We start from the raw sequence: 12232 nt of genomic DNA, 5'->3' as shown, positions 1-12232 counted from the left end.
TCTAATGATTGCCATTCTATCTGGCATGAGATGGTATCTCATTGTGGTTTTAATTTGCATTTCTCTAATGATCAGTGATGATGAACTTTTTTTCATGTGTTTTTTGGCTGCATAAATGTCTTCTTTTGAGAAATGTTTATTCATGTCCTTCACCACTTTTTGATGGGGTTGTTTTTTCCTTTTAAGTTTGTTTAAGTGTTTTGTAGATTCTGAATATTAGTCCTTTGTCAGATGGATACATTGCAAAAATTTTCTCCTATTCTGTATGTTGCCTGTTCACTCTAATGATAGTTTCTTTTGCTGTGCAGAAGCTCTTTAGTTTAATTAGATCCCATTTGTTAATTTTGGCTTTTGTTTCCATTGCTTTTGAAAACAAGCATTTTTTAAAGTTGTTATTTCACGCAGAGTACTATGGGTAGCAGTTTCCATAGGCTGTCCTACGAAGTCTCATGACAACTACAGAAGTTAGGTTTTTTTGTTTGTTTTTTATTTTGATGCAACTGAGTAATTTTATTGCAACTGGAAGACAATACATCACAGAAACTTATGGTAGGTCTGGGGAAAAGTGTTATTTACAAAAAATGATGAAATAGTTTGTCTTTGGCAATATGATTACATACAAAGAATGCAAAATGCAGGTATGCATGCCTTCCAAGCAACACCATCAAGTCCCTAGAGTTTGGCTGATTGTGCCTGCCTCCATATTGTTTCTTTAGGTTCACACGAACATAATTGAACATCACATTCTTTCTCCTTTATGGTTCTCCCTTTCTATTCATGATATTGGCATGAATATCAGAAAAAAATGGCTTTTGAAAAAGTATTACTGTCCTAAATTAATTTGGCCTTGTAGGTCTATTGGCCAGCCAAGGTCAGATGACCCTAAGCATCAATAGTAAGCCTCTTGGTCTTCTGATTGCTTTATCACTTTTTTTTCTGTAAAACAAAACAAAACTCAGAAATGTTACAGAATCAGAGTATTTAAAATGTACAAGTGTATATGCTTCCCAGACACACACACGGATACATTTTCCTCCACATTTTCATCATGGCAGTATTAAGTAGTGAGTGTGAATGGCACAGCATGAAACTGGTTACTGAATCAGCTATGAGCTCAGATGGCCTCCACATACATACTCAAGAAATGTTGCATGTTTAAATAACTGAGAGGGTGCTAAATCTCATCTAATAAAAGGAGGAGGGGGTTGGGGAACTCAGACCACAGTCATGTAAACCTAAGGGTTGGGCCTGAACGACGATTACTTTGCACACGTACCTTCTAGATGCTGAATGGTTGTTCCGGTGGCATTGACGTTGACCTTGCGGATTCAGCCACAGGTTTCTGACAAGCTTGAGGAAGCAATGGTAATTTTAGCTTTTTCGGTTTTGTCTTCAGATAATGAAAAGCTTTTGTAAAACAGCTGAGTGTCAGTATGAGTTATATGGCTTCAATCTCCTTTAAAAATAAAATTCTTAAGGGTCCAAAACAAAGAAGATGGGACAAATTTAGAAGATATACCTAATGTAAATGGCGAGTTAATGGGTGCAGCACAGCAACATGGCACATGTATACATATGCAACAAACCTGCACGTTGTGCACGTGTACCCTAGAACTTAAAGTATAATAAAAAAAGCGGGGGGGGGGGGGGAAAGAAAAAAAAAAAAACCAAACCAAAAAAAAAAAAACAAAACAAGAAAAAAGAAAAAAAAAAAAAAGCTGATGTTGCCACAAATCATTCGAAATCTCCTGACATGCTGAAACCAAATGGCCGTAAGTTCAAAACAAATCAGTGACTTGTTTTTAATTTTTTTGTGGTTTCCTTTTGCTTTTTCTGCCCCTTTGCCGTCTGATTGGTGATGTTATTCAAACAGGATGGGATCTCTGCTAAGTGCAGGAGCGACCCGGCGCTTCTTTCATCTCCTCTTCTTCGCCCTGGTGGGGGGCTGTGGAGGCGGGGTGGTGATTTTCAGTGCGTCTCTTTTTGAGGGGCAGTGTGTCGCTGGGGACTTTCCTGGACTTGGTAAAGTCCTGGCGTTTCTTGTGCTGGGACGCGTACCTGCTGTCCCCCAGAGCATCCTTGGGCTCCTTCTGGCTGTGTTTCCTGTCTTCCTCTTCCCTGTCGCTGTGGCTCTCGTGGCTCTGGAAGCTCCCCTCGCTGCCCTCATTGCCCTCTTGCTTCTCTGTGCTGGCAAACTTGCAGTGGTCGTCGGCCGAGGAGGAGGAAGGGATGGAGTCGCTGGTAGGCGAGGTGCTCCGGGCGTTGGAGGATTTGGCATTGCTGTAGTTGTGATTCTCCTTGGGGGTCTCCGCTAACCACCGAGGAGCCACACGATGGCTCACTCTCAGTTGGCATCCTCTAGGCTAACCACTGAGGAGCCACACGATGGCTCGCTCTCAGTCCACATCCAGGAGCTGGTGATGCCATTCCTTATGGCAGCCGTCATCTCAATGAGACTGATTGGCAGCTGCCGCCCATGGGGAAACAGTCCTCTCAGCTCAGGACCCGCGCTCTGTTTTGTATGGCTCCTGGAGGAAAACCTGCTTGTATCTCAGGGGGAGTATCATGGCCCTGGTAGCATCAATGTCAGGATCTTGGAGAAGGGCTCCATTTCTCTTGAAGAAGGTACTGCCCGGCCAGACGGGTGGACCTGATGTGCTTTGATATGCCTGAGGGCAGGTGGGAGGTGTATTGAACAAGTTTGGGTATGGGTGTGGGTGATAAGGTGTCTTTTTCAAAGCCTGAGTTAGATTTTGTCTATACTCTGGGTCTATGCACCACAAAGACCCTTTCCCAATACTCTGGCTCCTCTCTTTGTCCACTTTCTTAAAATACTTATTCAAAGACAAATTGTGTCTCACTGAGTTTTTCCACCCAGCAGGTGCATTTGCAAAATACGGAAAATGTTCCAAGATCCAGTTGTAAATATCTTTCACTGGCAGGCGCTTGGTTGAAGAGTCCTCCACGACCATAAATATGAGGCAGCTAAAGGAGTAAGGGGGGGTGCAGTTGGGGTTCTGCCTGGCATCGTAGGGCATATCAGAGTGGGTGGGGACGGGGACTGTCATCGTCCAGGTCCTGGACCGGGCTGACACTCTTGAGGATTGACTCCCCAAAGCTCTTCAGCAAGTTCTTGCTCTCATGCAGCCAGCTCAGGTTGGTCAACTCTTCATCTTCCATGGTCCCTACTTTCAATAGGATGTCAGGCAGAGAAAAGTCGAGGTCATCGTCTTTCTAAAGGGCCTTGGAGAAACCGCTGCCCCAGTAACACTGACTCAGTCCACCGGAGACACTAACTCCTGAGCTTTCTGGCATCTTACTGGGAGGCACGACGGGACCCATTTACATGAAGGCTCCTGAGTCAGAATGGGTCCAGGAAACCGAGGTCAGCATTGCTTCCGTCACAGAAAGGACAGAGGGGCCTCCATAATCACGAGAATGCTGGTCTTCTAGGGGCTTCGATCACCTGCCCCCGCGCTGCTTCTCATGGCCGCATTGCGGGGATGCGGGGACGCTGGACTCGCGTGTGGCCCAGTCGCCGGGTCGCGCAGTCTCCCAGCCGAGCTGCTGCCGGAACCTCGGCTCCTGTGCCCGGAACCCGCCCGGGCCAGAAGTTAGCTTTTTTAATTTACTAAAGGTTTAGGATTAATAGTTCGTGAAACTGTTTTACACATTTTAGGATGACTCCAAAATTCTTCATCAATATTAGATACATGCTGCTTATGAAAATGCAAAATAGATGCAATTTTTCTACAAGATCATTATAAGCTTATGCATTTGCCTGGCACATACTTTTGTAATTTCCACTGAGAGTGGAAATCATCAAATCTTACTCATCTTTGCGTCTCTCACTAAGCATTATAGCCTGACACACAGAGGTGCCCATTAAATGTCTGTTTACAAAACAACAGACATCAAAGGAAAGCTTTAGATCCAGAATAACTAAAAATATTCTGACATTATTTGGTATATGTTAAATAGTTCATAAAAAAATTTATTATAATTTAAATAGTGCATAATAACATTTTAAAAATCCATGCAACAAAAATGTCTCATATGATGAATTCTTAGAAATGATGCTGCAAGTTCAGAGGTCTGTAAATTATGTAAAATGTAAGTGGTGAATATTTTTCAAACAAATGTATATTGTGAAATTCAAATATTATAAACCGTTTAATTTACAAAACAAAATATAAAGAAGAAAGCCATCATGATTACTTCCTTAATTCAGCAATGGCAGCAATATTCTTAATCTTCATTACTACACACAAACACACTCATGTAGTAATGTGTGTTGCTCATCCTATGTACCAGTGGAATACAGGATAAGGGATGTGGCCTACCTAAGGTGCTGTAAAGAGAAATGGGTCTGCTTCTTACTCTAGTGCTCTCTCCAACAGATTAATACCTATTTATTCTTCTGAACACCTTTCCTAATTAGCCTCCAGAGAAATCAGTAGACATTACTTTTGTTGACATTCCCAGTCTTCTTAAAACAATTAAAGAAGGGGGCAGGGAAATGAGCACATCAATGAGATCACTCTGTTATTATCTAACTCTTCTTCCCCAGAAGCTATTGTCTTTGAATTTGCACAACAACAAAGTTTGCTGGCTGGATGACCTGTCTAACATTATAAAGAAGGCCCCCAAAGTCAAGATCCTGAACCTCTCTAAAAATGAGATGAGAAGAAAAGGCCAGATCAAATTTGGGTTGAGGGTAAATGGTAGTGCACATCAGGATGATAACAAGAAATAGGATCCCCAGTAGACACAGGCCAGCTCCTGGAAATGCCCTCACTGGCCAGACCACCCACTCCTGATCTTCTTTTTCTCCTAGGAGCAGCTTGCGCAAGTACTTCAAGGATAGTGGAAATATAAAAATGCTCAAGTTTGTGATGGGGAAGACTTGGCAAGGTAAGGGGGTGTGATGGGAACAATCACAGGGGTCAAGGGCCAGGGTGTGGCAGCACCTCCCACCCCAAATCCTTGCTTCTCTTCTCTACAGACCTGTGAGGGCAGCTGCTGAAGCACACAAAACGTGACATTGTGGACTCCCTCAGTGTGTTGTCCGAAACTCATCAGCTCCTTCCTGGTGGACATGTGATACCAGAAGGCAAGCACCTGCTTCCTCCCTTGGACAGGCCCAGAGAGCCAGAGGTGGGTAGGAGGTTAAGGGGGATCCTGAGTACCAGAGTTCTTCCCTTTCAGAAATGGATGCTGTACTTTTCTGTCTATGGTGTGTTGAAAGGTGAGTGTCTGTAGAGTCCCCTCCCCAAATCCCCACTGCTCCCTCCCCTGGCTGGGCTCCCTCTCAGAACTCTCCCAGCTTCCCTGACCCCTTTTGTTCCCTTCCTATTCACCCTGTGTTCTTCTGTTCCCACTGTACTCCCAAAGAATTACCTGTCTTATTTCTAAGTCATAAATTTAATAAAAGTTTAGAAATACTTGCTATATTGCCAAAAGAAAAAATATTAAAATCTGAAAAGCTGGAAGAATATATTTGCAATGGTATTGCAGACTTTGTGTTAATATCCCTGTACTAAAGGACTTTGCTTACCAGGAGAAAGTGTAACAAATATCAACAGTTAATCTCCCTGAAAAGCAAAATCATTCTATAATAAACATCTGCATCCAAACCACATTTGGTAAAGAAATGAGAATTAAAGGATGTTACAGTATGTGAAAAAATCAGTTTGCAGAAAATTATGTGAGTTCAAATTCTTAAAAGAATATATATGTATAGTGTGTGTGTGTATATATATATATATGTATGCTTGTTACTTACAAATATTTTAAGGTGGGTAAACATCTGCCTTGCATATCTAGAAAGTGTGCAGCAGATTGGTAAATAGATTACAGTGAATATCTTTAGGTCATCGTGAGGTGATCATATTGATAGAAGGTGCAGAATGACTTTATTTTCAAAATACACATTTTGTAGTGTTCAATATTTATAATTAGATAAACTTCAGGGACAGCAAGGAGCTGGTGATTCTGCAAATAAGTTTTCTCCTCTTCCATAAAGAAATACAATGTAATGCATTGGACAGAGACTGAATAGCTGAGTTCTCTGTTTGTAACAAGTACCTGGGTCCGAGGCCCTGTGATTGTAGCTAACCAATTCTGCAAGAGTATCTCCCTTGGAAACCGCTCCCTGGGGGTTAGACTGGTAGTGAACTTAGGGGGCAGTAAGAAAAGTAAGTTCGGTCTTGTCTAGCCCCTAGAGGTCTCCTCTCTATGCCTTTGAAGAAGGGACTTCCTGTAAGGACTCCATCTTGTCCACTAACAAAGTTGCTTGGGACTTGCTCTCACCATCTTGTGCTGCCCTCCCCAAACTTCTGCAAACCCGGAGCTCTAGACCACACAGATTCCCTTTAAGAGAGCCCTGTGAGGACATTGGTGAAAGGTCACTGCCTTAAGGACACACCATGGGTGAGTTGGTCAGCATGAAGCCTTGGCTTTAGGTCCCCACAGGGCAGGAGGGACTGAGCCCCCTCCCCACTTCCATTCCAACCCACATGACACCTAGCGGACTCTCCTTTAAATGGGAAGTAGCAAGAGCCAAGGCTGACTGTTTCCCACTCTCTTAAGGTCTTGGACCTAGTGGGTCCTGACACATCCATCCTGGCACCACATGGAAAACTTCCCCTCCTGTGGTTATGGTAATGGCGGAGCCGAGATGTTCCCCTGGTTTAGGGGAAAGGTCTGAGTCATGTGATCCTCTCTGGTCCAGGATTTGGGGAGTGAGGAGTGTCACCTGAGGTGAGGGATATTGGAAAATAACATTCTTGAGATTTATACTAGGGGTGGAGGAGGAGCAGGGAACCCACCAATAACCTCAAATTTTCAGCAGCCATTCAAAGTAGATTATATTACCACTATAGCGTTTTTGACGCTTGTTTTATAGGTCAGCATATAATCTGTTCTGAAATGTTGCATGTGTTGTCATATGCAGTGTTCTTTCTGTTAAGTAAATTTTGTTCATTTGTTTGTTTTTGAGACGGAGGTCGCTCTGTTCGCCCAGCCTGGATTGCAGTGGCGCGATCTCGCTCACTGCAGCTCCGGCCTCCCAGGTTCACGCCTTCTCCTGCTTCATCCCACTGAGTAGCTGGTACGTACCAGACGCCCGCCACCACACCCGGCTTTAATTTTCTTCTCTTCTTCTTCTTTTGTTTTTTTTTTTTTTTTTGGTATTTTTAGTAGAGACAGGGTTTCACCGTGTTAGCCAGGATGATCTCGATTTCCTGCCCTCTTGATCCGCCCGCCTTGGCCTCCCAAAGTGCTGAGATTACAGGCGTGAGCCACTGCACCCGGCCTCTGTTAAGTAAATTTTGTTAGTCATGTTTTTTAAATCTTCACCTAACGGATTTTATGGCTGTTTTATCTGTCATTCAGTGAAGTATATTTAAGTTTCCTACTGAGAATGTGGATTTGTCCATTTCTTCATTTACTTCTGTCAGTTTTTACTGTGCATTTTTTTCTCCATTTACTTCCATCAATTTATTGTCATGTGTATTTTGGCTTTGCGCTAAAAAGTACATACAAATTTGTTTTATTAACATCTTTATGTTGAATTGAACCATGTGTCATTACAAAATATCCCTTCTTCTAGTAATGTTTTACTGAAAGTATATTTTTTCTCTTATGAATAGTTATAACAGCTTTCATTTGGTCAGTGTTTTAATGGTACATTTTCTGCCATTTTTTTTCAAATGTCCTGTGTTTTGTTTTACATATGTTCCTATTAAGGAGCATTTGATTGAATTAATTTTTAATTGAGTCTTATGATCTCTGCTTTTTTATTTGAAACCTTCAGTACATTACATATAACATAATTCCACATATAATCTGGCTTAAATATAACATTTTCCTGTTTGCTTTACATCTATTTTCCTATTCTAATTTTCTCTTTTCCTTTGTAAAATTTAAAATTATTTTAAATTATTAATTTTTGCCTCATTTGGATTGATGATGTGACGTTCTTCTGTCATTTTTGTAGTCTACCTTTTGGATTACAACATCCATTCTTGCCTCTAATGTATGTTAATTCTTTTACATATCCTTGGACAACACAGGTACCTTCCAATATTTTAACTTTTATAATACCCCTCCCAGTATATTGGTGTGCATTTTTAATTATATACATTTATATATTTAAATTCCTTTTTAAAATTATTTTTAATTATTATCTTAAGTTCCGGGCTACATGTGCAGGATGTGCAGGTTTGTTACATAGTTAGACGTGTACCATGGTGGTTTGCTGCACAGATCAACCCATCACCTAGGTATTAAGCCCAGCATGCATTAGCTATTTTTCCTCCCCTAATCCCACCCCTCCGACAGGTCCCAGTGTGTGTTGTTCCCCTCCCTCAACAAACTAATGCAGGAACAGAAAACCAAACACTGCATGTTCTCACTTATAAGTGAGAGCTGAACAATGAGAACACATATTAAAATTATTTAAAGACATTATCATTGTGTTATATAGTCAGTATTCATTTAGATTTTCCTACATATTTGCCAATGTAATTATTCTTCATTCCTTCTTGTATTTACGTGCCTCAATCTGGGATCATATTTCTTTGGCCTGAGGATGAATCTTTAGTTTTGACTGGTGACAAATTTGCTTAGCTTTTGTTTGCATTAAAATGTCACAAGTAGGGCCGGGCGCGGTGGCTCACGCTTGTAATCCCAGCACTTTGGGAGGCCAAGACAGGTGGATCACTTGAGGTCAGGAGTTCGAGACCAGCCTGGCCAACATGGTGAAATTTTGTCTCTACTAAAAATACAAAAATTAGCTGGGCATGATGGCGCACGCCTATAATCCCAGCTACTCAGGAGACTGAGGCAGGAGAAGCACTTAAACCCAGGAGGCAGAGGTTGCAGTGAGCCAAGATCGTGCCATTTCATTCCACCCTGGGCAACAAGAGTGAGACTCCAGCACCCCCCCCCCCAAAAAAAAAGTCACAAGTAGCCTGGAAAACATGGCAAAACCCTATCTCGACAAACAAAAATTAGCTAGGCATGGTGCATCCCTGTAGTCCCAGCTACTCTAGAGGCTAAGGTAGGACATCACTTGAGCCCAGGAGGTGGAGGTTGCAGTGAGCCAACACCATGTCACTGCACTCCAGCCTGGGCAGCGACAGAGTGAGACCTGTCTCAAAAAAAAAAAAAGTCAGAAGTGTGAAAAAAAAAAATCACTTAAAGTACTTTTTTCTGTTTTCTCACTCCACAACCACCATCAGCACAGAAGACTTCTGTGATCAAATGTGTGGGGGAGTTTTCCCTACCAACAAGCAAGCAATCAGTTTTATAGTAAACACCTGCTGTGTGTCCGCTAATTTAATTTTGATAGCGTCAAAATTAAATTAGGTTACCTGGAGATAGCATCAGATCCCACAGGTTGGGGGCTCAGTTCCCAAGACTGCCCCCCTCCTTCAGACACCACCCATCAGAAGTCTGGGGCTCCAGAACTTCTGACTGATCGCCTTCAAGTTGGAGTTCCTATGACTCTCTTTTTGAATGTGATTAATTTGCTAGTATGGCTCACAGAACTCAGGGAAGCACTTACATTTACCAGCTTATTATAAAGAATATTGCAAATAATGCAGACAAATAGATGTATGGGGCAAGGCAGCGGGAAGAGATGTGGAGCTTCTATGCCCTCTCCAGGTGTGCCACCCTCCAGGAACTTTCATGTGTTCATCCATCAAGAAGCTCTCTGAACTCTGTCCTTTGACTTTTTGTGTAGGCTTTTTATGTATGCATGACTGATTAATCCATTGGACATTGGTGACTGACTTACCCTTCAGCCCCTTGAAAGTCCCAGCCCTTTAATACTGCCTTGCTCTTTCCAGTGACCATCCCCCATCCTGAAGCTACCTAGGGGCTGGCAGCTTAGCATACAAAAAGACTTCACTTTGGAGTTTATAAAATTTTAGGAACTGTATGCCAGGAAACAGGGTTGAAGATCTAATATATGTTTTGCAATATCACAGATGTTTATTTAACTTCCATTTTGTATCTTCTTAAAAAATGGAAATTATATAAACACACAATTCTAGGCCTATGGCTATTATACTTTAGCACTCTGGATATATAACATTACTTTCTTCAAGCTACATTATTTCTGTTTAAAAATTACATATCGATCCAGTCTTATTTTGGCTCATTTGAAGATAACCCATTGTTTTGATTTTACTTTGAATATTTGCCTTTATCTTTGGATTTCAACAGCTGTACTATGATGGACCTGGGTTTGGTTTTCCTCATGCCCCACTGTACTTGAAATATACATTGCTTCTTGCATCTGTGACTTGGTATCTTTTGTTACTTTTTGAAACTGCTCGAACATTATACCTTGAAATACTGCTTTTGAACTACTCGCTTTTCTCCCTTCTAGAACTCCAATTAAATATGTTTGGTGTATTCACTGTATCTCCTTTAATTTTGCCCCTGTCTTTTGTATTCTTCATAATTTTGTGTCTTCATACTTCATTCTGGATATTTTCTTTAGATCCTTCTTTCCAAACCTCCTTGTTGTTCAAGGAGATGTAAAAGAACTAATATGCATTAGACTGGTAAGGCAAGAATGTACATTGTAATCTGAAGGGTAAAGACTACAAAAGTATATCTATTATGTTATGCTGCTAATCACAAAATTGTTCTTAATTACAGCTATTGCATTTATGAATTCTAGAAATTCTGTTCATTTTAATGTATTTTCCAATTCTTGGCTGAAATACTTAATCTTTTATATTCTTGACAATAATGCCATTATCTGATTATCTGGATTTTATGTGTTTTTTATTGTCCTTTTATTTTTTATTTTTTGCTTGCTTGGTTTTAATCATGTCATTTTATCTCCTTCCAGATTATTTTTTCGGGGAACTATACGTAATAAATTGTAGATTTATTTATTTCAGTTTTAGGATGAAGTTGTCTTGCTCCAGGGAAGATTTTTTTCTGTCAACTTGCTAGGTTGCAAGGAAAACCCCAAATCTGTAATCTCATTGATGATTGAGATGATTAATTTGGACTTCAGTCCCTTGGAGGGCTGGTCTATCTCGTTTACCCGTATTTACCTGACATAGCTCTTAGAGGTTCCTATCTAAGCCTGAGTGGTTTGCCAAGGTCCCCTCTCCTTGACATACCCAACTTCACATTTTATGCTCTTAGCTCTATGACTCTGTGGGAATTTGGTACAAATTCACAGCATTTTAGCATCTTACCTATATCCTCAGGAATCATCAACTGCTGCTAGAAAAAAATCAGCCCCCAGGATTGGGATTACATTCTGAGTTTCCTTTTTTCCCCTGGTATTTCCCCATAGCATCTTATTGTATCATTAGCTTTTGATGCCTTTAAATAACTTTTTATTTTAAATCATTTTCCACACTTTTCTAGTTGTTCTCAGTTGGAAGTTTGGTGCAACTTAACTAGTCTCTCTTTGCTGGAAGAAAATTCAATTTATTTTTTCAAATGCTGAGTTTGGTATAGTTCTTATTATCCTCATTATTACCTTCTTTACTGTGTCTTCTCTCTAATATTTGGAAGACAATGTCACAGGAATGGGAAAACAAATGTAATATGCTTTCCATGAAGTTTTCCAGATGGACATATATGGCTAGCATGGATTCGGTATATCAGAAGTTTTTCTCATTTTATTGTATTGCCATTGGTCATCCTCATCTTATGCTTCCATCCTTGAGTGTTTGCCTCTTGTTTATGAGACTGTCAGGTCTCTTTCAGCCTTCAACTACTCTCTAATATCTCCGCCACTCCCCTGATAATAAATTCTAGATCCTTCTCTTCCTGCCATCCTCCTGACTAATTATGAATATATACATTGAGGGAATGTTTTTCAAAATATAAACTTTAAAAAGGGCAATTGTTTTATCAATAAATAGACATTTTCAAAATGGTTGGTTAACTGGTGAGAATATAAGCTCATTCACTCACTCTTGATTAACATGCAGATAAGTATAAATGTATATTGTAAATGCCACTTCTAAAAATCTCTTAAATTTGAAAGCATTCATGTTTTGACCAAAGTAATCCACTTGTAGAATTATTGCAGGAAAAACTGTAAACAAATAATAGAATGTATATATAATCCTATTCTTCACAGCATCGTTTATAGTAGCAAAAATTTGGAAAGATTTATTAAAATTTGAAATTTTATTAGTAGATTAAAGCTTGTGACAGATTTTTTTTTTTTTTTTTTTTTTTT

General features: G+C 40.4%; 1 pseudogene across 1 annotated transcript; it reads right to left on the bottom strand.

The window, feature by feature from the left end:
- Window positions 1–1723: 1723 nt before the first annotated feature.
- LOC108521439 (forkhead box protein N3-like) lies at window positions 1724–3342 on the bottom strand (annotated as a pseudogene). The gene is made up of 2 exons (XR_001883186.1): window positions 2365–3342; window positions 1724–2311 (listed from the first exon to the last, which is right to left on the bottom strand). The product of XR_001883186.1 is annotated as a forkhead box protein N3-like (transcript).
- Window positions 3343–12232: the final 8890 nt, after the last annotated feature.

The sequence above is a fragment of the Rhinopithecus bieti genome, unplaced genomic scaffold (assembly GCF_001698545.2).
Source record: "Rhinopithecus bieti isolate Rb0 unplaced genomic scaffold, ASM169854v2 scaffold_56975, whole genome shotgun sequence".
NCBI lineage: Eukaryota > Metazoa > Chordata > Mammalia > Primates > Cercopithecidae > Rhinopithecus > Rhinopithecus bieti.
Note: the sequence above shows the minus strand (reverse complement) of the source record. Positions and strands in the feature narration are given on the sequence as shown.